Genomic DNA, 24737 nt, shown 5'->3' on the forward strand with positions numbered 1-24737 from the left:
CTCTACTACCCAGTTTTATATCATTTATGGCACTTAACCAATCTCTGAGACGATCTTTCTTTCTTTGATTACTGTCTGTTTCTTACACTTGGCTATAAAGTTCCATGAGAGCAGCGATGCGTCTGTTCTGTCTTGATTCCTCTGGATATTCAAGTTAGCACAGAGCACATGGTCATTCAGTTCTTGTCGGATGAATCAATGAGTTCATTTATTAAAGACTACAGAAAGTAAGTTATTTATGTTAGATATAATTTTCGATCTTTACCAATTCAAGTGCATCAGATTTTCTTTAAGTTTCTTAGAACTTGAGGAGGATGTCCAGACTGGCCTTGGGTTTAGTTTCCTCTAATTAGCTAACTAAAAAGTTAATAACGTGTATATTTAATATCTAGGCTTGATCAAGTTTTCTGATTCTTCAGACTCTGAAGATTTTGTATCTGTTATAAATCACGACATCTACAATAAACCAGAACTCCTGCCAAATTTTAGCATACCAAATACATACTTCATTTTTGTGTGTGTCCACTGGAAGTATTTTAAACACAGAACAGCATAGATAGTAATAGAATGTAACACTTGCATTTCAGCTACTTAGCTTTCTTCAGTCTTAACATTTGCCATATTTATTTCAGATTTTTTAAGAAATAAAATATTACACAAAGAGTTGAAAACCCCTATGCATCCTTCCCTGATTTCTTACCCTTTCTCTCTGGAGAGAACCATATGATCTATATTTTGGTATTTATCAATCTTGTGCGTGTTTTAGTATGACTGCGTAGATATTTATTCACAAACAATCCATTATCTTGTTTTGCATGTTTTCAAATGTTTTGTACATGGTGTCATACTGTATGTAATCATGACCTTGATGTTTTTCATTCAACATTAAATTTTTGAGATTCATCATAATGATACATAGAGCTCTTGTAGCTCATTCATGGTCACTGCTATGTAAAATCTCACTGAAAGGTAATTCTGCATTTTATTTATCCATTTGCTTGTGGATGGACATTTAAGTTGTTCAGTTATTCAGTATTTCAGTTAACTGTGCCGTAGGTTTTCTTGTATCTTTCCATCTGTACTCATGTGCAAGAATTTCTCTAGGACAGTGTCTTACAATCTCTTTCACCTTATTGCATTCAGAGACAATGAGAGTATTAATAAAAGCACATTAGGTAAACAGACAAGTTGCTTTTAGCTCAAGGCAAACAGCCTGCCTGCCCAAGAGACTTTGGGGCTCAGTATCTCGCCACACCTGCAAACCATCTGTGGCAGAGTTTGGGGGAAGCTATCTTCTAGAGCAGGAGTCTTTGTATTTCTCTAAAAGGAGTCTTAAAAACTATGCATTTCCTTGTGCATTTTTAGAATGATAGCTAAAACTTTTCAAAGTAAGTTTAATGGTTGCAAAGCATATAATTTCCAGTGTATTATAAACACTGACATTTAAAAATAAAGCTGTTACGTCACTGTTAAGTGTATCAGGTGGAACTTACATACCACAGTGATTTGACAGTCGTTATTTTTCTTTCAAAAATGAGTGAACAGGGCTTCCCTGGTGGCTCAGTGGTTGAGAGTCCGCCTGCCGATGCAGGGGACGTGGGTTCGTGCCCCGGTCCGGGAAGATCCCACATGCCGCGGAGCGGCTGGGCCCGTGAGCCATGGCCGCTGAGCCTGCGCGTCAGGAGCCTGTGCTCCGCAACAAGAGAGGCCACAGCAGTGAGAGGTCCGCGTACCGCAAAAAAAAAAAAAAGTGTGAACAAGCATTTAAAATTATGTGAAAAAGTTCTTTACCAGTTTGAAATTTTACATCCTTTCTTTTAGAACTCGTATTTCAATTTTTCTTCCCCCACTAAGTTTCATCCTAATGTGATGTTTTTTTCATCTTTTTGGCTTTCACTGCCAATATTGTAAAGTCAGGTTTATTAAGGTATAGTTTACAGACTGTAGAATTGTCCATTAATAATTGTATCATAGTCATGTGGGTTTTGACACATGTATACAGTTGTGTAACCAGCACCATAATCGACATATAAAATATTTATTTCCCTCTCAGTTCCCTCCCTATACTCCCAGTCTCTGGCACTACTGATGACGACGACGATGATAATGATGATGATGATAATTTGTAAATGGAATCATACAGTTTGTAATTTTTTGTCTCAGGCTTCTTTCCCTTTACATAATGCATATGAAATTCGTCCATGCCGTTGCACATATCAGGGGTTAATTCCTTTTAAATGCTGAGTCACATTCTGTTGTACAGATGTACCAGTTTATCTGTTCACCAGCTAATGGACACTGGGTTGTTTCCAGTTGGAGTGATTATGCATGACACTGCTATATAAACATTTGTGTTCAGGTTTTTGTTTGGATATTTATCCTCATTTCTTTTGAGTTAATAAGTGTGATTTCTGAGCCACATGGTAGGTATATGTTTTAATTTTATAAAGAAACTGGGAAACTTTTTCTGAATCGACTTTACTGTTTTGCATTCCCGCTAGCAGAATATGAGACTGCCATTTGCTGTCCATTGTTACTAGCACTGGGTATTATTAATTTTTTGTTTTGTTTTTACCCATTTCTAATAGGTGTATAGTGGTATCTCATTGTGATTTTAATCTGTACTTCCCTAATGACTAATGACTTAAACAATTGTTTTGTGTTCTGTTCGCCATCCACACCTTTGTAATGAAGGGTATGTTAAAATCTTTTGCTTATATTTAAATTTTTTTTTTTAAACTACTGAGTTGTAAGAGATTTCTGTATATTCCAGATACAGGTCCCAGTCTGTGACTTTCATTTTCATTTTCTTAACATTTGCTTTTAAAGACAGAAGTTCTTTATTTTGATGAAGTCCAATTTATCAGTTTTTTATGATTCATGCTTTTTTTGGTCTTATCTTATTCTTTGCCTATGCAAGTGTGATGGTTAGTTTTATGTGTGGCCCTGGCTAGTCTGTGGTATCCAGTTTTTCATCAGACACCAGTCTAGATGTTGCTGTGAAGATGTTTTTAAGATGTGATTAACATTTAAATCAGTAGACTTTGAGTAAAGCAGAGGACCCTTCCTAATGTGGGTGGGCCTCATCTAATCAGTTAAAGGCCATTAAAAAAAAAAGAGACTGAGATTCCCTGAGGAGGAAGGAATTCTGCCTCTAGACTGACTTCAGACTTGAGAGACTGTAATATCAACTCTATGTTATTTTGCCGTGATCTATTTGTCTATCCTTGTGCCAATACCACACTCTCTTAATTATATGGCTTTATAATAAGTCTTGATATCTAGTAGTATAAGTCCTAGAGCTTTGTAATTTCTTCAGAATTACCTTGACTGTCCTTAACTCGGTGCATTTCCTTCTAAATTTTCAAGCTTACTTTCTTAGCTACTATGTTCTGCTGCTCCATAAGTTTTATTCGCTTTCATTTTAATGAAATAGTCCAGAGAACCAAGCTGATTGACTCCAAAACCTATACTCTTAACAACTACACTAGCTGCCTCTCAATAAGCCATAGAGTTTATAGACAGACATAGCTGGCATGTTTTTATCATTTAAGTGATTAACATTTTTTTTCCGGTTTATTATTTAGTTTCCACTGTTATTTTTCAACTTATTATAAACCACCTTCAAAAGAAAATAAAATGGAAGCCAATTCTCAGTTTAGGATCGATTTGAAATATGGTAAGAACCTTTGACTATGAGGTCAATTAATTTGAGCCCTCTCATCTGACTGTGCAGTCCAGTATTCAAGAGAAAGGAGTCATACAAATAAATATTAAGAAGGGTATACTTGCAAAGTTTAGATTAAATAGAACTTGAAAAGTATTAATAGGCCAGATGTGAAAGAGGATATACTAATATTAACATGTGTACCCATACACATCTCTGACATTTCTGATAGAACAACTTTGTTCCAGAGAGTTTATCCATACTGAATCTTGCTTAAACTTATTCTGTAACTCTGTAACATCCCTGTGTTACAGTAGGCGAAGAATCATCACTTTTTTCTTTTTACAATTAGAAAAGCAAGACCTTATAAGGTTATGACCAGAGTAAGTCAAGCTGAATATCAGGCAACCCTGTGTCATAAACCCGTCCACGCGCTACTTAGAAATCATTGTTTTCAAGAGTAATAATAGGAACGAGAATCTGTATGAGCCCAGCAGTACAAGTTAGGCTACAAGTTAGCTTGGTTTGGTAAAGGTAAAGTGTGCTCGTTGTGTTCTTCAAAAATATTTATTCAGACATATATGTAAAAGAAAATTATGGTATATGTAAGTAATTGACGTGCTTGGTGTTTTGTTTTGTTTCTTGGTTTTCTGGGGGAACTTTTTGTTTTGGGCAGCTTCCCATAGCTAAATAAATTAAATGCATCGTAGGTCATTGAAAAATAGAACAAATTTAAGTTGGGTAAGTGAAGTGGCTTCATAGGATTATACCATAGTCAGTATTATAATCACTACAGTAAGATGAGGAAGAGAGCAGAACAGGTGCTGTGGTCCTGAAAAAACCAACATCTGGAAGAGCAAAAGTCATAAAAGGAAAATAATAGGAAGTGACCTAAATTTCATAAGAGATGTCTTTCTAATGTCTTTAAATACAAAAGAAAGAAGTAAGGCAGAGTAGACGAAGAAGAAAAATAGCCATATGCTATGAGCCTGTGCACCAGAGCCTAACAAAAACAATGGAGAACAGAAAAACATGGGGCTAAATATTGAATACAGTAGCTATTGAGTGGTGATCAAAGGACAGGAAGATGGGGGAACATGTTTTGACAGAAAGAAATGTCAAAAGAAAGCAGAAAGTGCAGTTTAGGTCAATTCAAATGAGGTAAAGGAATAGAGGAAAATAATACCAAGTAGACAGTGTTCTAGAATAATGAATGTGTATCCTAATGTTATGCACATTGCTTAACAGCAAGCAATTTTGTAAAAAATGAAAAAGGAGGTACAAAAAGCAATTAAAGGAAGAAAGAGACATATGCCTTGTAAAGTAATCAGGTACAAGGTGAAAATGAGAAAAGCCAAGATGAAAAGTGAATTTAGATCTTAAAGAAGGTTAAGATAAATATTCACATTTTTAGATTGTCTCTTAGGTCAATTTTAAAAAACAGACACTGGGTTGTAATAATCATTAAATAAAATAACTGCCCAAAGTAGACCTATTGATTGCTCTAAAAATTGTTCTCCATACTCTCTGTATAAAACATTGAAAATAGATTTAGATATTCATATGGTTTAATATTTTAAGAAAGTATATTTTAATTCAGTATGATAAAAACAAATCTGTGAAAATGATTCTTTTAAAATATGATTTAGGAAGGCGTTTGGCAATGATTTCCATCTTTCATTTTCTTATTTTGGATATAGGTTGTTGCTTTGTACATATCTAACCTTATTTAAAATATGTAGACAGTAGGTAGCATCCAACATGTTTGTAAAGTTCAAAACTACCTTTATGTAAATAATAGCTTCTAAAGGCCAGAAGACGCATTTAAAAATAAGCAAATGAGGCAGCCCGTATTCAGCAGTGAAAGTAGAACACATTTCCAGTATATGAATTTAGATTTGACCTTGTAAACACTGAAAGCATTACCAACCCCCAGTAATACCACAGTTACCACAGGGTTCATCTAGTGAAAGACGACTGTCTCAAAATATTCTTCAGAGTCTGTCCCAACTGCAAGCTAGAATTTTCCTCCTATCTTTTGAAATAGAGTCTCAAGTCTTTTTCCTCTGACCCATGTAGTAAGTCATCAACATTCCACAGTGTTGGAGAGAAGGCACAGACTTAATTACAAATGTAGAACCAATTGAACAGAAAATGGTCATAATCAGCCTCTTTTTATTCCTGAGATTTGGGTCCTGAATGTTGTTACTCACGATGCAGCGTAACAGAGCTTTCTGTGAGTTAGAGTTCTTCCTGCTCACTGTTTTGGGAGTGATCAACTAAAGTGCACAGTTGGGCTCTCAAAATAGTTACTCAGCGACTTAATATGTGAAGAGGTGCCTTTTGAGATACTCTTTTGTTGAGATAGTACTTAGAGTTTACCCATCGCTAAAGCTGAGTACTTTTATTTATTTTACGTCTTTATTGGAGTATAATTGCTTTACAATGGTGTGTTAGTTTCTGCTTTATAACAAAGTGAATCAGTTATACATATGTTCCCATATCTCTTCCCTCTTGCGTCTCCCTCCCTCCCACCCTCCCTATCCCACCCCTCTAGGTGGTCACAAAGCACCGAGCTGATCTCCCTGTGCTATGTGGCTGCTTCCCACTAGCTATCTGTTTTACGTTTGGTAGTGTATATATGTCCGTGCCACTCTCACTTTGTCACATAAGCTGAGTACTTTAACGCAGCAGATCAAAACAACTGCCATAGCCTTTCATAGAGTAAAATACCACATCATGAAGTTTAAGATACCATTGATTCTCGGGCACCCTCATATCATGTACCACTAATGAAAAAAAATTCTGCCCATTAAGCTATGACAGTGCTAAGATACCAGTTATTGTAAGATGCACCACAATTTTAAAGATTCTAAATTGTGGGGAAAGGTGTCCTGATTATAAATGAAATAAGATAATGTGCACCTTAAGCCCTTAACAAACATTTCATAGCCACCTGGTTCTGAATTGTTTTCAGGTTTCCTATGTTAAATGTTATCCCCATCCAGTTTGCTTTATTCTGCCTTTTAAAACCCTCTTCTTGGCCTCATTCCCCTATTTCCCTAGATGTAACCTTGATTTCACTCAGAAAGAATTTGGGATCTACCCGGAGAGGTGGTCTCTCACCGTCTCAGTTACACATCCCTCCCTGACCTATCCTAGTCTTGTGAGAGGCTGTAGACATCCAGGTGTGGATACTCACTGGGCTCATTTCTTGCCTTGTGGGCAGGACTGGGCATCAGGGCATGAAGACCTAGCTCTAGGGCCATGATCTCTACATGGTAGGGCCATGGTAGAGCTCTCATTCCGAATTGATTGGGCTCCTTCTAGGTACCTGGCACTGTGTGGGTGCTCTAGGTAACTTACTGCTGCAGGCAGGGAACTTGCAGTCTGGTGGGAGAGTAAATGCATAGCAAGGGACTCGAATTCACCTAGCTTCAGCCATGACAGGTGTTGCCAGGGGATAAAGTTCCTCTTCACCTCCTTCTTGATTTCCTGTCCCCCTCTTATTTTTCCCCTGACCCAATTTACCCCTTCATGATATCAAATGAATATAATCTACCTCACCTTGCAGAGAAATCTATGAGGGATTCTCCACCAATGGGCTGCCTGCACCCATGACCATACTTTGAACAGCAAATTACTCTAATCCAAATCAGCCACCCCAAATGGGAGTTAGAACAACTCATTGTAAAGATGATGTTTGATTTCATCTTGAAGAAATAACATGTCTGAGAGGCAGGCCCAGCACCCTCTGACCTTAGGATGTGACCACCTACCTGCTCAGTAGTACTATTCCCCCCGCCCCTCCTCCTCCACCACTGCCAGTACCACTGCTACTGATGATGATGATGATGAGAAAACCCACCCTGAGCCCTGCATCACCTCCAGCTCCAACTTAGCCAAGCTTCTTGCAAGAGTGATCTGTGCTTGCCGTTTTCATTTACCCCCAATCTCTTTACTTGCCAACTCAGTGCAGCATGGCTTTCACCTCTGACAGCTCTACTGAATAATTTTGCTGAGTTCACCAATAAGCTCCTAATTGACAGATTCAATAGATAATCTTAAGTCTCTGACCTCTTTTCAACATTCAACCCTGATGACCACTCCCTCTTTGAACACCCTTTTCCACTAATGTCTGTGACAGTCGTCATTCCTGGGTCCGGTCCTACCTATGCATCCCTTTCTATCTCCTTCACTGGATGCATCCTCCTTCCAATATTCTCCTTTACACCAGTGTACTTCCTCTGGGAGATTTCATTCACAGCCTCCACTTCCTCATGGAGGACTTCCAGTTCCCTGCCTTGATCTCAGTCCTGTTTTCTGAATTCCAGACCCATGTCTTCACATCCTACTGAACTCCACATGTTGTGAATGCTTGAGGTTGTCTTTTACCTCAGAACTGCCGATCTTTCTCTTTTCTTGTATTACTTTTCTTGGTCCATGATATGGCCATCTACCCAGTTACCCATACCAGGATCCTCTAAATCAACTTCTTTCTTGACCACTTATACCAGCTGGTCACCAGAGTTTGGGTATTCTACCACCCAAGTCTGTCTCAGGTTTCTTCCTGCTCACCATCCTTGATCCAGGCTGTCATAGTCTGGCATAACAAATGCCACAGATGGGATGGCTTAAACAACAGAAATTTATTGTCCCACAATTCTGGGGCTAGAAGTCTGAGATCAAGGTGTCAGCAGGGTTGGTTTCTTCTGAGACCAGTGGCTGTCTCTTAAGACCCTGTCTCCAAATAGAATCACATTCTGAAGTACTAGGAGCTAGGACATCAGCATAGGAATTTTAGGGGGATGCAATTCAGCCCATAACACATGCCCTTGTCACCTCCTTACTAGCTAATTGTGTACTCTCCTGATCTGTTTTCCTGCCTCCAGTGTCATCTCCATTCTAACGTGGCCTCCATTCCACCATCCGAGAGATAATTCTGATTTCAAATATGAGCACGTTACTCTCGCTTAAAACTCTTCGGTGGCTCCCGATTCTATAGATTGTCTAGATTCCTTCAGATGGCACATCCTCATTATCTGCTCCAGGCACCTTCCTACTCAGTCTGTGCTCCAGCCACTCTGAAATAGCTGAAGTTCCCGAAAGGTTGTGGACCTGCACCTCTGTGCCTTTGCGCATGCGGTGTCCTGTATCTGGAATTTTCTTTTTCTTAACCCTACCTCCCTTTGTTTTACCAACTCTAATTCATTTCAGACTCCACATAGGTAGCACATTCTGCAGGAAGTCTTACTTCAGAGTGACCGGGAGGAAATATGGCAAATAGCAAGAGTACAAACTGAGGGAAACTTGTTAACATGTCAAAAAGCCTCTCTTTTATTTGAACTCAATGAAAAAGTATGTGTTAAATGTAAGTTAAGTTAGTTGTGATAGACTTTTCTCATCCTTTGGAGCCCCTGAAATTTTCTTAAAGGACAGATGATAAAATGTATATCTTCCTGGGTTTCCCTGGTGGCGCAGTGGTTAAGAATCCACCTGCCAATGCAGGGGACACGGGTTCGAACCCTGGTGCGGGAGGATCCCACGTGCCGCAGAGCAACTAAGTCCGTGCGCCACAACTACTGAGCCCGTGCACCACAACTACTAAAGCCCACATGCCTAGAGCCCGTGCTCTGCAACAAGAGAAGCCACCGCAATGAGACGCCCGCACACCGCAACGAAGAGTAGCCCCCGCTCGCCGCAACTAGAGAAAGCCCGCGCGCAGCAACGAAGACCCAATGCAGCCAAAAATAAATAAATAAAATAAATAAATTTAAAAATATAAAATAAAATAAAATGTACATCTTCCTTTTCATCATCTATTGATACTTAGTCAACAACTTAGGACCCAGCTCATCATCTTTCATCACTTCGTAACATCGCCGTCCTAAGTCAGGAGCCCTGTCCACAGGCCTGTAGTGAAGCACGCACGCTCAGCAGTCTCTGGTCTTCAGCCCTAGACACACAGTAACAAGGCAGCTTTCCTCCAGCTTTTCTGAAAAATGAGTACAAATTGCAAGAAATGCAGTACAAATTGTGAGCTGTCAGTACATTAGTAGTGACATTAGGAAATCTGATGGAGTCAGAAGGAAAAGGTGTAAATTGCAGGATAATACAAAGGGGAGGTCAGTCTGTTAGTAATGCAGGGAATGTGATGGACTTAAAGAAAAGGCATAAATTACAGGGTAATATAAAGAAGAGGTCAGTACATCAGTAGCATGAGAAAACTGGCAGATTTGGGAAGAAAAGGTGCAAATTGTAGGATAATGTAAAGTAGGGGCTTCACTGTAAAGATGAGCTTACATCATATCAAGGAAGCTTGCTGGCCATGCAGACCGTGGCTAGAACTTTCAGTATTCTTATAGTTCTATCTCACAGCAGATCTTTATGTCTTTTAGAATTATTAATTAAATTCTAAGCTAATATTACAGAGGAAAATTACTGTTCTTGCTTAGTTGAGGGAAAAAAAAAAAAAAAAAACGGGAGTCAGAAAGATGCCCTCAAAGCCTCTGAAGTCCTGAACCTGTAAAGCACGTATTTGTCAGCTGTAATAAACGAGTATCTTTTGGGGGACCCTTTCCTGCACATCATCACACATTCCTCCACGAGGCTCTGTAAATGTGATTGTCACTTCTGGATTCAAGATAGAATTTAAAACAATCATACCATTAAAAACGTTTTAAATAAAAATTTTAATTGAAGTATAACAGATATGGTTGACTATGGGAGCTCTATGGACCTCTCTTGTTTCTACACATCTTATGAGTAAGGCACTGACTGCTTTTTGTTCCACAGTCTCTTTTCAAGGATATTTGTATAGTGAACATCCTTGGAAGATGGAGTTAGTGCCTCCTTCCAGAACAAAAGGCAGGCATGCTGGACGCCATAAGCTCAAGGTCCCTCTTCTGTGATGCAGCCCTCTGTGTGCACAGGCATCTATCTGAGCCCATCCACACTACACCGTAGAATCTGGGGGTACAGGAAACTGATGCAAATGTGTGATGCTCGTGCCGCTCTCTGTGCCGTGAGTAGTGAAGTCCTTTGTCTCTGAACCAATAGACCTGGATCTTCTGCCAGCATCCGTGAAACTGTGGCAAGCTACCTTGGTAGCTTGCAAGGAGACTGAATTCTCAGGCCCTTCGCAGTTCTTAACAGTTTTATCAACAAGGATGGGATGCTGACAGTGATGTGCCCCCCCCCATATTGGATGGGTAGAAAGTTCTACCCATTTCAGACAGCAGCTGTGTAGACACACCTATTCTGAGAATGCAGGAAATTTTGTGACTGCTGTGGGCACAAACCGAGAGAATCCTTAGAACTTCTGTTGACTCTCTTGGGAGATGAGGGGCCGGGCACATAATGCCTATTAAGGAAGAATGGCAACAGCTGAGACATCCTAGGCTCTGTGGCGCCAACTTCAGATCCATTTGGAGATAAAGGTCTCCAAGTTTTTGCAGTGTTAGCCAAAGTAAATAATACACAGTTGAAGATCCATCTTTGCAAAAAAGTATTTTGAAGAGCAAGGGAATGATAAATTCAAAGTTTAAGAAAGCGATTACTTCTGCAGGCCAGCCACGGGGCTGAGATCGGGAGGGAGCGCGCAGGTAGCTACACTAATATTGGAAATTTTCTAGTTCTTAAGCTGGGGTTGGGCTCACAGGTTTTGGGTTTATTACCAAGCTTCATAATGTAGCTATTTGTTAACATATATTCGTTCTTTCGTGTGTATCAACTATTACATAATAAATTTTTATGACCAGCTTAGGGAAATTTAGTTTATAATTAAAATTATTGGATTGCTATGAATGGCATAGCATGTTAGATTTCTATATGGATTTTGGTAGAGGATAATGTCTTCCCTTGAGAGCCCTACCACATGCAACAGGAAAATGGTACATCTCTATACCTTTGTGCAAGAAATACTGGAGAGGTTCAGTGTTTGACCTTTCTTGGAGAGAGGCTACATCATGAAATTTTTGCAAATTAAGGCTCTCATATTTGCCTAAACTAAGACCAATTAAGAGTTATTTTTAGCTTGATGTCTAATTCTAGATACTGTTCTTTTTCATTATTCCTAAAAACAGACTGTAAACACTTTATATATTTATAGTACTAAGAGGGCATTACCCATGCATTTGGGAAATTTGGGGAAATATTATATGTACTCTACCAACTTCTCTGTCCAAGGGGAATGGAGAAGTCTTATTTCCTTTCCTAAGTCTATCTTCTATCTAGTCGAGAGAGAGAGAGGGAGAGGGAGAGGGAGAGGGAGGGCAAGAGAAAAGCAAGGGCCCTTCAAGCCTTTCTCAGGTGGCAAAACTCTAAGGAGAATTTTGTCCTTCTGTGTCCCTCAAGAATGACTGCAGCTCCTTGCTGACAACCCCACACAAGACCTCTGGGAGCTCTCCAACCTTTCTCTAGCTGACCTTGAGAGTTAAGACAGTAGATTCTTTGTGAGGTCACCCTTAGGTTGTCATCATACTACCGCTAAATATTTTTATCACCTACTGGAGACTAAACGCTTTTCATACTTTGTTTCATTTACTCTTTTCAGCAGCCCCAGGGTGGCTGTTATCATCACCCCCATTTTGTTTATTGAAGCAGGGCTTAGAGAGAAGTGCAGTAACTTCATGTTCTCCCAGCCAGAATGCAGTCTGTTTGTGGATACTACAGCTCACGCTTTTAGCAATGTGACAGCCTTGTCATCTCATCCGTTAATTCTAACACTGTCATGTGAGCATACAGAATGTTTTTATCTGATGGATATCAGAATGCCACAGGGTTGTGGCGATAGGAAGTTACGTAGTAGGGACAAGTGGGCAAGCTCTGTGGCCTGCAGGCAGGAGGGAGACTACGTTGCCGAGATCCCGTTACCCCTCTTTTTTAGTGAATCTTATACTTTTTCTTCTTATCAAAACCCTGTTGTTGGTATCTGGGTGGTTGATATTTTTGGAAAAGCTGGAGGTAACATTCCTAAAGTATGAGGAGGGACAAGCACCTTAGAGAGATTTTTATTTTGCTAAACATGGTGATAGTTCTTTCACGTGAGGGAAGGAGACAGGGCATGCACACCTTGTTTCTAGGAGAAAGTAAGCTGGGTGCGAATCGTGTTTCAGTCTCTGGTATTCTGGTTAAAGCTCTGAATGCTGTTTTCCCCTGATCTATAACTGGTCCCTAGGAGGGAAGTCAATTACTTGCCATGAAATGGGCTTCAAAGGCAGAGTTTGAAATGTCTTTTTTTATCCTTAGCTTGCAGATTTATTTTTAGTCGGCTACTGAAAAAATAAACAAATACTTTAATCTGACTTACAGAGCACTTAAAACAAGGAACTGCAGCAGAAAGATAGCAGGAGGACCCTGCGCTGGAGGGTGCCTCAGGCTGGCAGCACCTGGAAGGCGAGTGCTGGGTGTTTATGACTCAGGGAGAGAACCCCCAGCTGTAGTGTTTCCAGGAAAGCCTTTGACAGGAGAGGTTCACTCCTCAGCTCTGTGGGGTACTTTTATCTCGATATGTACTTACACGTGCCTTCTTTTGGTGGAGCTTGATGCAAAATCAGAATCCTTGTAGTAGGAATATCTCATATCATAAACTTCCTGAGGACCACACAATCTCATGCGCAGTGATGGTTGAAATATAATGCATAATTCAAAACGCAGGCCACTCTCACAAACTACGTGCAGGTCTTGGAAGATGATCAAAAAGAAACCTTTCCTTTTGTTTAGTCCTGAGTTTCTCCCCAGGGATCAGGTTCTTTGAGGCAGTGATCAGATCGTACACTGTTGATCCATCAGTTAAATGGGTGTTTATTGCATACTTACTATGGGCTTAGTACACAGTTTTCCCTTTTGGAAGTGACAGAGTATAGTCCCCAACTAAGAACCGATTGGTTTCTAAAGTTTGGGAAAGTTGAATCTGGAGCTTGGAGTGTAGTGCCCCAACAATGTAGTAAACTGCTGCTTAGTTTCCCAGGCTAGCCCACCAGCATCTTTAATCCCTAGAGCAGGTGACCCCCGCCCTAATGCCTGTGGGCCTGTTAGTGTTAAAATGCCGAGAGAGAAGGAGGGGGAGCTTTTCCTCTGCCTTTCTGGGCTCTGGGCTCACCCTTTCTTTCGTGTCCTCCTCCCTCAGGGGTCCCCAGAGTCCTCTGATCGCACTGCTCCAGAATCACCTGCTGCTTCCTCTCCCTTCCCCCACCCCACCCCAACTCTCATTTCCTCAGTGTAGCTGATCTCAGTCGGCTCTCAGATTACACAGTGAGTTTTGTCTCTGACACGCCTGTGCTGTTGGCATTTGAACCTGGGAGTCTGAAGTTTACATAGGCTAAGTGTAGGGGGTGTGGTAGGTGGAATTCAAAAAAGGTGTGGGTTCTTTTTGGTTAGGACAATTATGCTTTTTTTTTTTTTTTTTTTTTTGCGGTACGCAGGCCTCTCACTGTTGTGGCCTCTCCCGTTGCGGAGCGCAGGCTCAGGGGCCATGGCTCACGGGCCCAGCTGCTCTGTGGCATGTGGGATCTTCCCGGACCAGGGCACGAACCCGTGTCCCCTGCATTGGCAGGCGGACTCTCAACCACTGCGCCACCAGGGAAGCCGTGCATTATTTTTTTTTTAACATCTTTATTGGAGTATAATTGCTTTACAATGGTGTGTTAGTTTCTGCTTTATAACACAGTGAATCAGCTATACATCTACATATATCCCCATATAATTATGCATTATTTAAAACTGTTATTAAAATTTTTTTAAACAGTGTTCCTCACTGATATATTAGAATGACTTTATAAACTGGAGTTTGGCAGAGGGGAAGGACAAATAAGGGTTACTGGTTAGTGAAAGGTTTGATAACCTTTTGTTCTCTGTATATTTTATCGAAGTTTAGAGATTTCAAAATTCAGAATAAATGAATTTTCACTTTTTTAATGAGAATTGTTTTATTACCATTTTTACTTGGCTAAATAATACAAAGCTCTACTGACTGCTTCAGAAATCTTGCCAAATAAGGCAAAATATATAATATTAGAAGATTTTAACCCCAGGTCCTTTCTTCAAAATAGTAACCAACTAGATTTTGTTAATATTCACATAAGCATTAAAAATGAGCATATGCATCCTCATCAACAAACATTTATCCTGTGCAGGGTGCTTCCCAGTTGCTGGGGATACAGAGAAATAGAAGGCATACTTCCTGTCCTCAGGAAACAGCATGTGATCTATTCGGGGGGAAAAGGCGAAAACATGGAAAATAAATAGTAGCAGGTTATTCACTGTCTGGTTCCACTGGGTAAGATGAAATAAGCAGTTTAGAAGAGGGAGCAGTTTCTGGGGTGACGGGTGGTCCTGCAGAGGATGGGAGAGGCTCAGATACAGCAGGGAAGGGGAGAGCTCCCCAGGCCACCAGGTAACTTTGCTTTTGCAGTTGCCTTTTATTCCAGTTTCCCTAAAATTATTACTGAGCATATTGTTTGATTCCAAGATTTTTGTGTATCACAGTTTCCTGTAGAATTGTTAGGATTTGGTTATATGGATCACTTCCGACCGTTTGTTATTTTCCAAAATTTCTGTAATGATTCCCTGTTGTTCTTTTAGAATTGTTTTATGATGATATATAATTCTAAATTTCTTTTATAGTGATAGACTATTGCCAAAAGCAAGCTAGAAGATAAAAGTATCAACGGTTATGTTTCTTGTGAAATAAATGTAGGAACCATTTCTTATCTGTAGGTGCTAAAGCCTGTTCTACCTACACAGTCACTATTTTTCAGCATCTTTAAGTGTTCCAGACTGTTCCTCACTGCTGTCTTGGCTTGACACATTCACATATGAGAATTTCAGAAAACTGAATCTGACTGTGATCAAGTTGGCAGAGTTCTTCACCGGCTTTATTTGACATTGATTTGTTGGATTATTCTTTAATTAGTAAATTAGGAGTAAACATAAAATTTTCCATTTAAGTGTTACTTCTTCCGTTTTAGTTATTTCCTGTTCTTTACTCTCCATTTCTTTCCACTGAGCCTGTGAGTGCCCCTCTTTGGCCTGTGAGTGCATTTTGGGTAGGAATCATTGAATCCCTGGAGCTTTGGACAGTGCTCAGTAAATGTTCAGTGAATGACTGAAAACAACATTTCACATATGATTAGAAAGAAATAATAGAGAAGAGATTAGGTATAAATACATGTGTATGATTTTAATTTTCACTTTTTTTTTAAACAATCTATCTTATTAAAGCAGCTTCCTGCTAGTTTTACCTAGTCAGGAGCTCATCTTGATTTGAAGGAGGTAAGATTTATGGGCCTCGCAAAGAACTTTTGAACATAGGTTATTTTGTGAGACAGACCTGTTATCTGTGAACGTATTAACACGTTTGACGATGTGGATGATCACATTTTAAAAGATCTTTGGCTTCCTCTTCTGCATAATTAAGTTCTTTTCAGAACAACTTCTACATTGTAGATTCCACATGTGTATTTCTGACCAGTCAACACAACTACAATTTGATCATGATTACTAGCTTTTCAAAGCCTTCCTTTATTTCCCAGCAGGCAGCTTCCTGTCAGAATTCATTTCCCATTTGGAAAATCTCTCTCTGACCCACAGCCTTCTGGATACAATTCATCCTTCACGTACTTGAGTCTACCGATTCATTGTCATCCATCCTTAGCTCTTCAGATGCCAAAAGACCGTCTTGTAATTGGAGTGATAAGATCACCTAAAATGTCAGGGGAGAGAAAACTAAGAAGAATATATAAAGATTTTTGTTCCATTGATTTTCCTAATTAAAAAAATGCTTTTAGTGTGTATCTGTTTCTGTTATTATACTTTAAGAAATTGAAGTAATAACTGTTATGGTTGAAGCAAGATCTGCTTTCTACGTTCCTTCAATCTTTATATAATTTAAATTGAATTTTGGCAGAGCTGCAGTGAATTCAGTTCAGTTTAGCCAAACATGGAGATGCTTTTGCTGCCCACCCCCCATTATGGTGGTCTCTACAAGAACTGCCCTTTAGTTGCAGTAAAGCGAGTGTGAGAGAGAGTGATCCAGATATGATTGCTGAGGAAATTAAAATTCACCGTGGAAGAGGATTAGGTTGGTATCATCCGAGAAGGAATTTCATGTTGGATCTTGCAGAAAGCAGAATATTTGGCTTACAAAGGGGAAAGTCATTCCAGGTATGGGGCACTGAGGTTGGATTCAGCAAGGCATGTACTGATCCTTGGACAAGGAAGGGGCATGATGAAAAGGATCTTCATGTGGCCTCAGGCTGCAGGATGTACAGAGAATGACTGAGCTGGCCCACAGGAAGCCACGGTAACTGACTAGGGCTTAATCGATGAGGTTCCAGAGTAAAGGAAATGGACATATGAAGGGAAGGTCAAGTCTTAGGGATGTTACACAGAAAGAATCTGATAGCCTCAAAAGCTGATTGGATATTGGGAAGCAATGCCAAAGCAATGCCAGTTAGCTCCTGGGGCTGGGGAGCCTGTGTGAGTGGGAGAATCATGGTCGCATGTTAGCATAAATGCAGGATTAGAAAGAGAAGCAGACCAGACAAAACCTTGAGAGGATGCCCATGATTAGGAGGGAAGCCAGGCAAGGAGAGGTCAGAGGAGAGCCAGGAACCTACAGTTTCATGGGAACAAAGGGAAGACAATGTTTCAGGAAGACAGGGTGAGCAGAGAAATCAACAAATAAGAGGTCTGAGTTTGATTTTATACCAGAGAAGGACAAAATGTTGACCCTTGAGTAACCTCAGGAAAGTGGCAGGAGTAGATGCCAGATGGCAAAGACCCAGAATAGGGAGAAGATTTTTTTATTATTGGTGAGATTGTAAGACAAGATCCTTCCTTCAGTTATTTCCAGTGATAAACCCCTTTGAAGGAAATCTACTCCTTAGCCGACTAGTGTTATGTCACAAAATTCCAGTATATCATTAATACCTGTAGCTCTAAGATGTACCTATTTCCAACTGTAACCCCAAAACATTATTTTTACAAACCATTTAGAGATAACAGTTTTATTTTCTTTGATTCTACTCTTTCAAAATTTTCTTATCCCTCTTAGAGATTTATTTCTAGGTCATTGATTCAGATTCCAAAACCAGTGTTTTCTGTAAGCTTATTTTACGCCTATTAGAGTTGAAATTCAAACATTTTCCGGCAGTAGCAACTGAAATAGCTTCAAAGACATTTTTCACATCCACCTTGTTTTTTTCTTCACTGATTGCATCTTTTCAAAAACGCCCCAGATTGATAGCTCCTAAGATATAGTATGCCTATAGTAACAACACAAGCTTTTTAGAATTGAGAAATAGTCTTTGTTCTTGTTCTGGTCCTTGAGATGTGCTTTACTCCTGAGAGGAACCCATCAAGAAAAAAGTACATAAGAACCGGAGTCACAGGACCTAGATTCAGTTCCCTTCTTTGCTGCGTGATGTTGGGTCAATTAGGTCTCTTTCGAATAAAAAAAATCTCAGAATCCGTGAATATACTTTATCATTTAACTTAGTCACCAAGCCTACTGTACGGTGTGATTCCACATTTGGAGGTGCTCTGCTAATGGTGGAACATCATCTGTTCCTTCATTTGACTGACTCTCTTAACCTTCTAACTTCATGTTGTGTATTTTCTGGTATACAGCCTCACCCACCCCCCACCCCCCAGCAGCCAGCACCCACGGTACAGATCAGGTGCTCGGTAAATATTTGATGATTGAGTAAGTGGGCTGTACTGTATTATCATCCATCCTGGTGGTGGGGAACCATCGGACCAAGCATCAGAAGCAATTATGAGTGTAAAACCATGGAGATCTCCAGGTCCCACTCCCCCGCCTTCAAAATTTGAGTTTCTAGAAATCGGCCTTTGCATCCATATTTAAAAATAGGTCAGGCTCATATGAGAAGCAGTGGTCTACCCTCTGTGAGTTCCTGGAGGTCACAGATTATAGTTTCCATCAGTTCATTCCCAAACCCTAGGGGAATTTCTGGAAGAAATTATGTGTACAGTAAATGTGTGTGAATAAATGAAACTTAATTTTGAGATCAATAATAAGTGAGAATAAAATGCCCTTTCTTTTGGCTACAGATATAACACCTCGAAACTTTAAATACTAATTTATACTACCCATAATAAATTATATTTTTAAAGAAATGAAATAGATTGAGGGCCCAAATCATCAGTTCTGATAAATTCAAAACTCATAGTTTGTTACCTAATAATTGTGGCTAGAACTACGGTGCTTTATTTGCTTAATTCTTACAATCTAGTGATAAGTCATTTGCTTTCATTATTACTTGCCTTGCCATATACCTTGTTTTAAATTGTCTTTAAGAAGTCACAACACATCACTCTCTTTTAGTTATATAATTCTGGTATTTTAAACTATAGTTTCCTTTGGAGGGTGGTGATGTGAGGCAAGGAAAGAAGTAGAACCAGCATTAACTCCTCATTGCCTCACAACCTACCATCGTGTGTATCGTATTTCTGTGCTCCAGAGAAAAGAAATGGAATTGGTTTTTAACTAAGAAAATTATGCTGTCCTGAATACAAAAACCTTATCACTGACACCCTATTGACCTGTGTCTTAGTTATGAATTTTTGAGTAACAAATTACCCTGATACTTAGCAGATTATAGCAATAAATATTAATATTTAGTGCCTCACATAATACCTGTGGGTCAGGAATCTGGGAATGGCTTAGCAGGTGGTTCTGACTCCTGTCCTCTCATGAGGTTACACTCAAGATGTTGGCCAGGACCGCAGTCATCTGAAGGTTTGACTGGGGCTGGAGGATTCACTTCCCAGGTAGCTCCTTCAGACACCTGGCAATTTATTGTCTTTTGTTTGCATGAGGCCCTCTTGTCAGGGCTCTTTGAGTGTCTTCACAATAGAGTGACCATCAGGTGTTTTGTGTGTGGGTGGTTTTTCTTGTGTGTGTGTGGTACACAGGCCTCTCACTGCCGCGGCCTCTTCCACCGTGGAGCACAGGCTCCGGACGCGCAGGCTCAGTGGCCATGGCTCATGGGCCCAGCTGCTCCGTGGCATGTGGGATACTCCCGGTGTGGGGCACGAACCCGTGTCCCCTGCATCAGCAGGCAGACTCCCAACCACTGTCCCACCAGGGAAGCCCGACCATCAGGTGTTTTGTTGGTGACTTTATATATGAACTTTCAGGAAGACAAGAAAAAGGTTACATCAGTAACAGTTGTAAGCTTAAATGTGGGTTTAAAAAAAAAAAGTCTCCCTCTTGTGTCTCCCTCCCACCCTCCCTATCCCACCCCTCTAGGTGGGAGATGCAAGAGGGAGGAGATATGGGGGTATATGTAGAGCTGATTCACTTTGTTATACAGCAGAAACTAACACACCATTGTAAAGCACTTATACTCCAATAAGGATGTTAAAAAAAAAACCTGATATTAAAAAATAATAATAATTTAAAAATTAATTAATTTTAAGAAAACAACCAAAAAGCATTTTTTAAGTGAGCCAGGTATCAGGTGTTTACATAATTATCCCATTTCAAATAAGTTCTCTTTCAGTTCTCCTCCATCATCCCCAGCCTTCCCTCTGCATGGAACTTGCTCACATCTTGATTCCAGCACTCACATATGCTGTCACACTTGTTGGTCCGTATCTGTGTGTCCCACTAGACTGGAGGTGCAAGGGGCAAAGCTGTGACTTTCATCTTTGAATCTCAGGTGCTCAAGGCAATGCCTGGCCCTTAGGTGATCTTCTGTTTGTTGTTAAACTTAACAAGCCTTATATACAACTAAGTACCATTGTCTTCTTTTTCTCTGTAAGATTGTGTAACTTGATTGAAGCCCTGCAGTTAGTAAGTGGCAGAGTTTGTGTTTCAAAGTCAGGTCTGTGTTTTGGTCATCAGCATAGATGGTGTTGGGAAGACTCTAGGAGGTACCTGTGCTGGGAGGCCCAAGCAGCACCCTTACAGATTTCACCTGGGAGAAATTCCTTAGGAGGTGTCTCTGTGTTTACCCAGAATGAATCACTGTGATTTAAGAGAGATTGCTAGAAGGAGGCAGTTTGTTGATTGAATAAAAGGCTATTGAAAATAAACTGGCCTATTATATTTGGGCTACAAATGAATTTTTGGTGTTAACCTGATGTTCTTTCATCTCTAAGTGGAATGCAAAAAGTTTCTCACACCTAAAGTGCTAAGGGAAAATCTCCTTTCTCTTTTCCCATTTTTTCCAGGGATTCTACCCTGGTTGATTCAAAGGAATCAAACATGGTATTTAGATATGAAGTTGGAGCTCAGTAAATGAGGAGATTGTCTATCTGACCCCCTGACCAAACTGATCACTACTAAGAAGGCTTCTTGCAAGAGTCTAGGTCCTAAACTAAGGGAGTAGTGGAAGAGCACATGCATTCAAGTGATGTTTTACATGTAAATCACCATGGCAACAGGATATGGAAGGTGGAGGAGTTGAGGATGGGCCCGAGGCCCTGTCCTGGGAATCTGAGTGAATGGTGGCTCCATTCAGCGTGACAGGGGACGCAGGAGGAGGAGCAGGTGTGGGGTTTATGATGATGTCAACTTGGGATGTATCTGTGGGACAACCAGGGAAGGTGTTCTGTCTAGAAATGGGCATCAAGGTCAGATGGCCCCATGAGAGAGGAGTTGTCAGGGTAGCTGGGAGAGAGCCTAGGTCTTAGAGGCGTGTCTGTTGATGGTTCATGGATTGTTGGTGTAGAAAAGAGCCCAGTGGCACAGGCAGCCTTTCTTGGCTGTGCTGTTCTGTTGGGAATCTCTATAGCTGTCATTATATCTCAACATCCTGGATGGACTGGGGAGTAATGAGTGACCTCTTGCTTGTAGACGTAGAAGGGAGCTGCCACATTGTCCTGGCCGACGAGGGCTCATCTCTCTGCCAGGTCTCCCAGAGGCTGCTAAGTGGAGCTTGCTTGTACTCATGATTTGGCAATCTTAAATACTTCCCTTTTTTTTTTTTTTTTTTTGTTTGGTTAGCTTTCAGTGTTGTCTGTATCTGTTTTGAATTGTCATTCATTTTTCTTTTTAAAAGACAACCACAAATTCATGCTTTATTTTCTTGGGAAAATGCTTCTAATAAAACTGTAGCTTGGGAAAAAAAAAAAGGGAATGCCCTGTGGTCCAGTGGTTAGGGCTCCGCGCTTCCACTGCACGGAGCATGGGTTCAATCCCTGGTCGGGGAACTAAGATCCTGCATGCCGTGCAGTGTGGCCAAAAAAAACTATAGCTTGGTTTTTCCATGTGGGTGTTGATATAGATGGTTGTAATGAGAGCTCTTTGATTAGTCACTTATTATTTGATTCTATGAATTATTTTAGATGTGCTCTCTCTCTCTCTTTTTCTTGATCCAAAGAGTTATCTTGAGACATAACATACTTAGCTTTTATTATATTCTATAAACTTTCCAGCTTATTCTCTTTTTTGTGCTAATCTGATAGCATAATAAATGTCTGACTTCAGCTCTTTCCTTACAAATACTGCCTAACTCTTCTGTCTTTGATTAACTGAAATCATTCCTATATAAACAAATAACAGTTGCAGATTGTGTTACCTACAGTCCTGTCTTACGAGAATTTAAGTGCATCCCGCTTGTTAAATTATAGTCTTAAAAAAACTACCTGTGACATATTTCATCATTTTGTGTGATGCCAATAGAAAACAAAGGCTCGCTTCTGTGGTTTTATTCTTGTTACACCTTTTATTTAATATTCATTTGAAGAGCCAGTGTGGCAGGTAGAGTGGGGACAGGTTTTGGATTCACACCAACTTGAAATCTCAGCTCTGCCACTTCTTAGTGGTGCAACTCTGGATAAATTGCTTGAGTACTTCTCTGTGCCTCAGTTTCCTGTAGGTATTATAAAATGAAGATGATAATATTTGCCTCACGGATTATGGACATTAAGTGACACAATGCCAGTTACATGCTTAGCACAGTGCCTGGAACATAATAGGTGCTCAATAAATGCTATCAATATCTATTTTTATACAATAGAAGCAGCTCTCTTAACCAGTTCAGCAGCTTAAAGGAAGCTTCCAGTCCCTGTGCAGAGCCCTCTAGTGGATGCCCACAGCATGTTGAACACTTGTAATCGGAGCCTTCTCTCTAGCGCCCTCATGTACTTCTCCAACTGTCTGAGTTGTATTTGTCCCCAGACCTGTTCTATGTTATTTGTTCTCAAACCTATTTATGCCAGTTGAACTTATAGTTGTAATTAGGTGATTTAATTAAACATTAAGCAAACAGGATGTAAGTGCAATCCAAAAAGACAGTGCTTTTTTTTATTAACTTGTATGCATGTACATTTGTATATATGTATTTAGTTTTTTGGCCGTGTGGCACGTGGGATCTTAGTTCCTTGACCAGGGATTGAACCCGTGCCCCCTGCAGTGTAAGCGCAAAGGCCTAACCACTGGACTGCCAGGGAAGACCCACAGCTGCTTTTTCTATACAGAATAAATTTTGGAAAGACTTAATAAAGGTAACTCAATAAATTAAAGAAAAACTTCCAAGGTACCTCAAATAGTTATTTTCATGGAGACATAAAGTAGAATAGTGGTTGCCAGGGACTGAGGAGAAAGGGGGAATGGAGAGTTATTATTTAATGGGGACAGAGTTTCAGGTTTGCAAGATGAAATGAGTTCTGGAGCTGGATGGTGGTGATGGCTGTGAAACAGTATGAATGTACCACTTAATACGACTGAATGAAGATGGTAAATTTTATATGTAGTTTATTAAATTAAAAAGTTGTTTTAATCTGTCACATTAACTGTGGATGAGATACCTGTTAAGGATTGGTGGAATTTAAAAAGCTAGAGGAATTCCACATCTAGGTTGTTTTCTACTGGTCTTTAAGTTTTTTTACTTTCAGGAAACCAAAATCGGAAATAATAGGTAATTCTAAAATTTTAGGTGTAGTTTATGCAAGACAGAGAACAAAGCATGCTGATCCATGGACCGGTTCTCGAAGATGAAGGCTTTGGCAGAGATCAAAATATCAGAGAATGAATGCATGTTTTGTGTGTGTGTGTGTGTGTGTGTGTGTGTTTTGCGGTACGCGGGCCTCTCACTGCTGTGGCCTCTCCCACCGCAGAGCACAGGCTCCAGATGCGCAGGCCCAGCGGCCATGGCTCACGGGCCCAGCCGCTCCGCGGCACGTGGGATCCTCCCGGACCGGGGCACGAACCGGTGTCCCCTGCATCGGCAGGCGGACGCTCAACTACTGCGTCACCAGGGAAGCCCTGAAAGCATGTTTATATTTAAAATTTAAAATTAACCGTTTAAGTTATGTGTGTGTCTTAGATTGGGCTCCGTGGAAACAGGCTCTGAGATGGAGATTGCATGCAGGAAGCTTGCTGGGGAGTGAGCACTCTTGGAACCAGGCCTGGATGTGAGTGAGAGAGGCAGGACTAATAGAAGGAGAATTGAAGCTCAGGCCTCAGCCAATGGCGTGGGGATGCTAGTGCTGACCGCTCTTCAGAGACGTGGCAGAGTGAGGCAGTTCGTACCATCCTCCTGCATTGACCAGACATCAGGTGTGGGCTACCCCCCAGTGGAGGTGGGCATCACCTTGAGCAAGGCGACTTCCTTTGGCTGGAAGTGAAGCTCAAGAGGTTCTCACCTGTCTACTCTCAGCAGGTGACACTTCCAGTTGGGGGATGTGATGGTCTCCAGCATCCACAACTGGCTGTGTCCATGTTTTGCATGTTTCCCCCTTTCAACAGATTTTTTTAAATTGGCTGATTGACTTTTGGTCCAGATGGCTTCAGATAAGAGCGTCTTCACTGCTTACGCATGATCTTCTGAAGGTCTCACTGTGTTTGATCTTTACATACGCCAGTTGTACCATTTGTGATATATTTGGGCTGGCCAAAAAGTGCGTTCGGGTTTTTGTGCGATGTGGGAAAAACCCGAACGCACTTTTTGGCCAACCCAATAGCAAGCCTGCGAGGCTTAATCACAGTGGATACGTGTGCGATGTGTTTGAAGCTCACATGATGTTTGGGACTCCATCGACTTCTAAATACTTTCCAGTATATATTGGGTTGGCCAAAAAGTCCGTTTGGTTTCTT

At 40.6% G+C, this 24737-nt stretch overlaps 1 protein-coding gene across 2 annotated transcripts in view; it reads left to right on the forward strand.

The window, feature by feature from the left end:
* Positions 1–24737, forward strand: part of EFCAB11 (EF-hand calcium binding domain 11) — a gene marked incomplete at its 3' end in the record, with an annotated part of 152056 nt that overhangs the window by 62339 nt on the left and 64980 nt on the right. The window lies entirely within an intron of this gene.

The sequence above is a fragment of the Leucopleurus acutus genome (assembly GCF_964270905.1).
Source record: "Leucopleurus acutus genome assembly, chromosome: 1".
NCBI classification, from domain to species: Eukaryota; Metazoa; Chordata; class Mammalia; order Artiodactyla; family Delphinidae; genus Leucopleurus; species Leucopleurus acutus.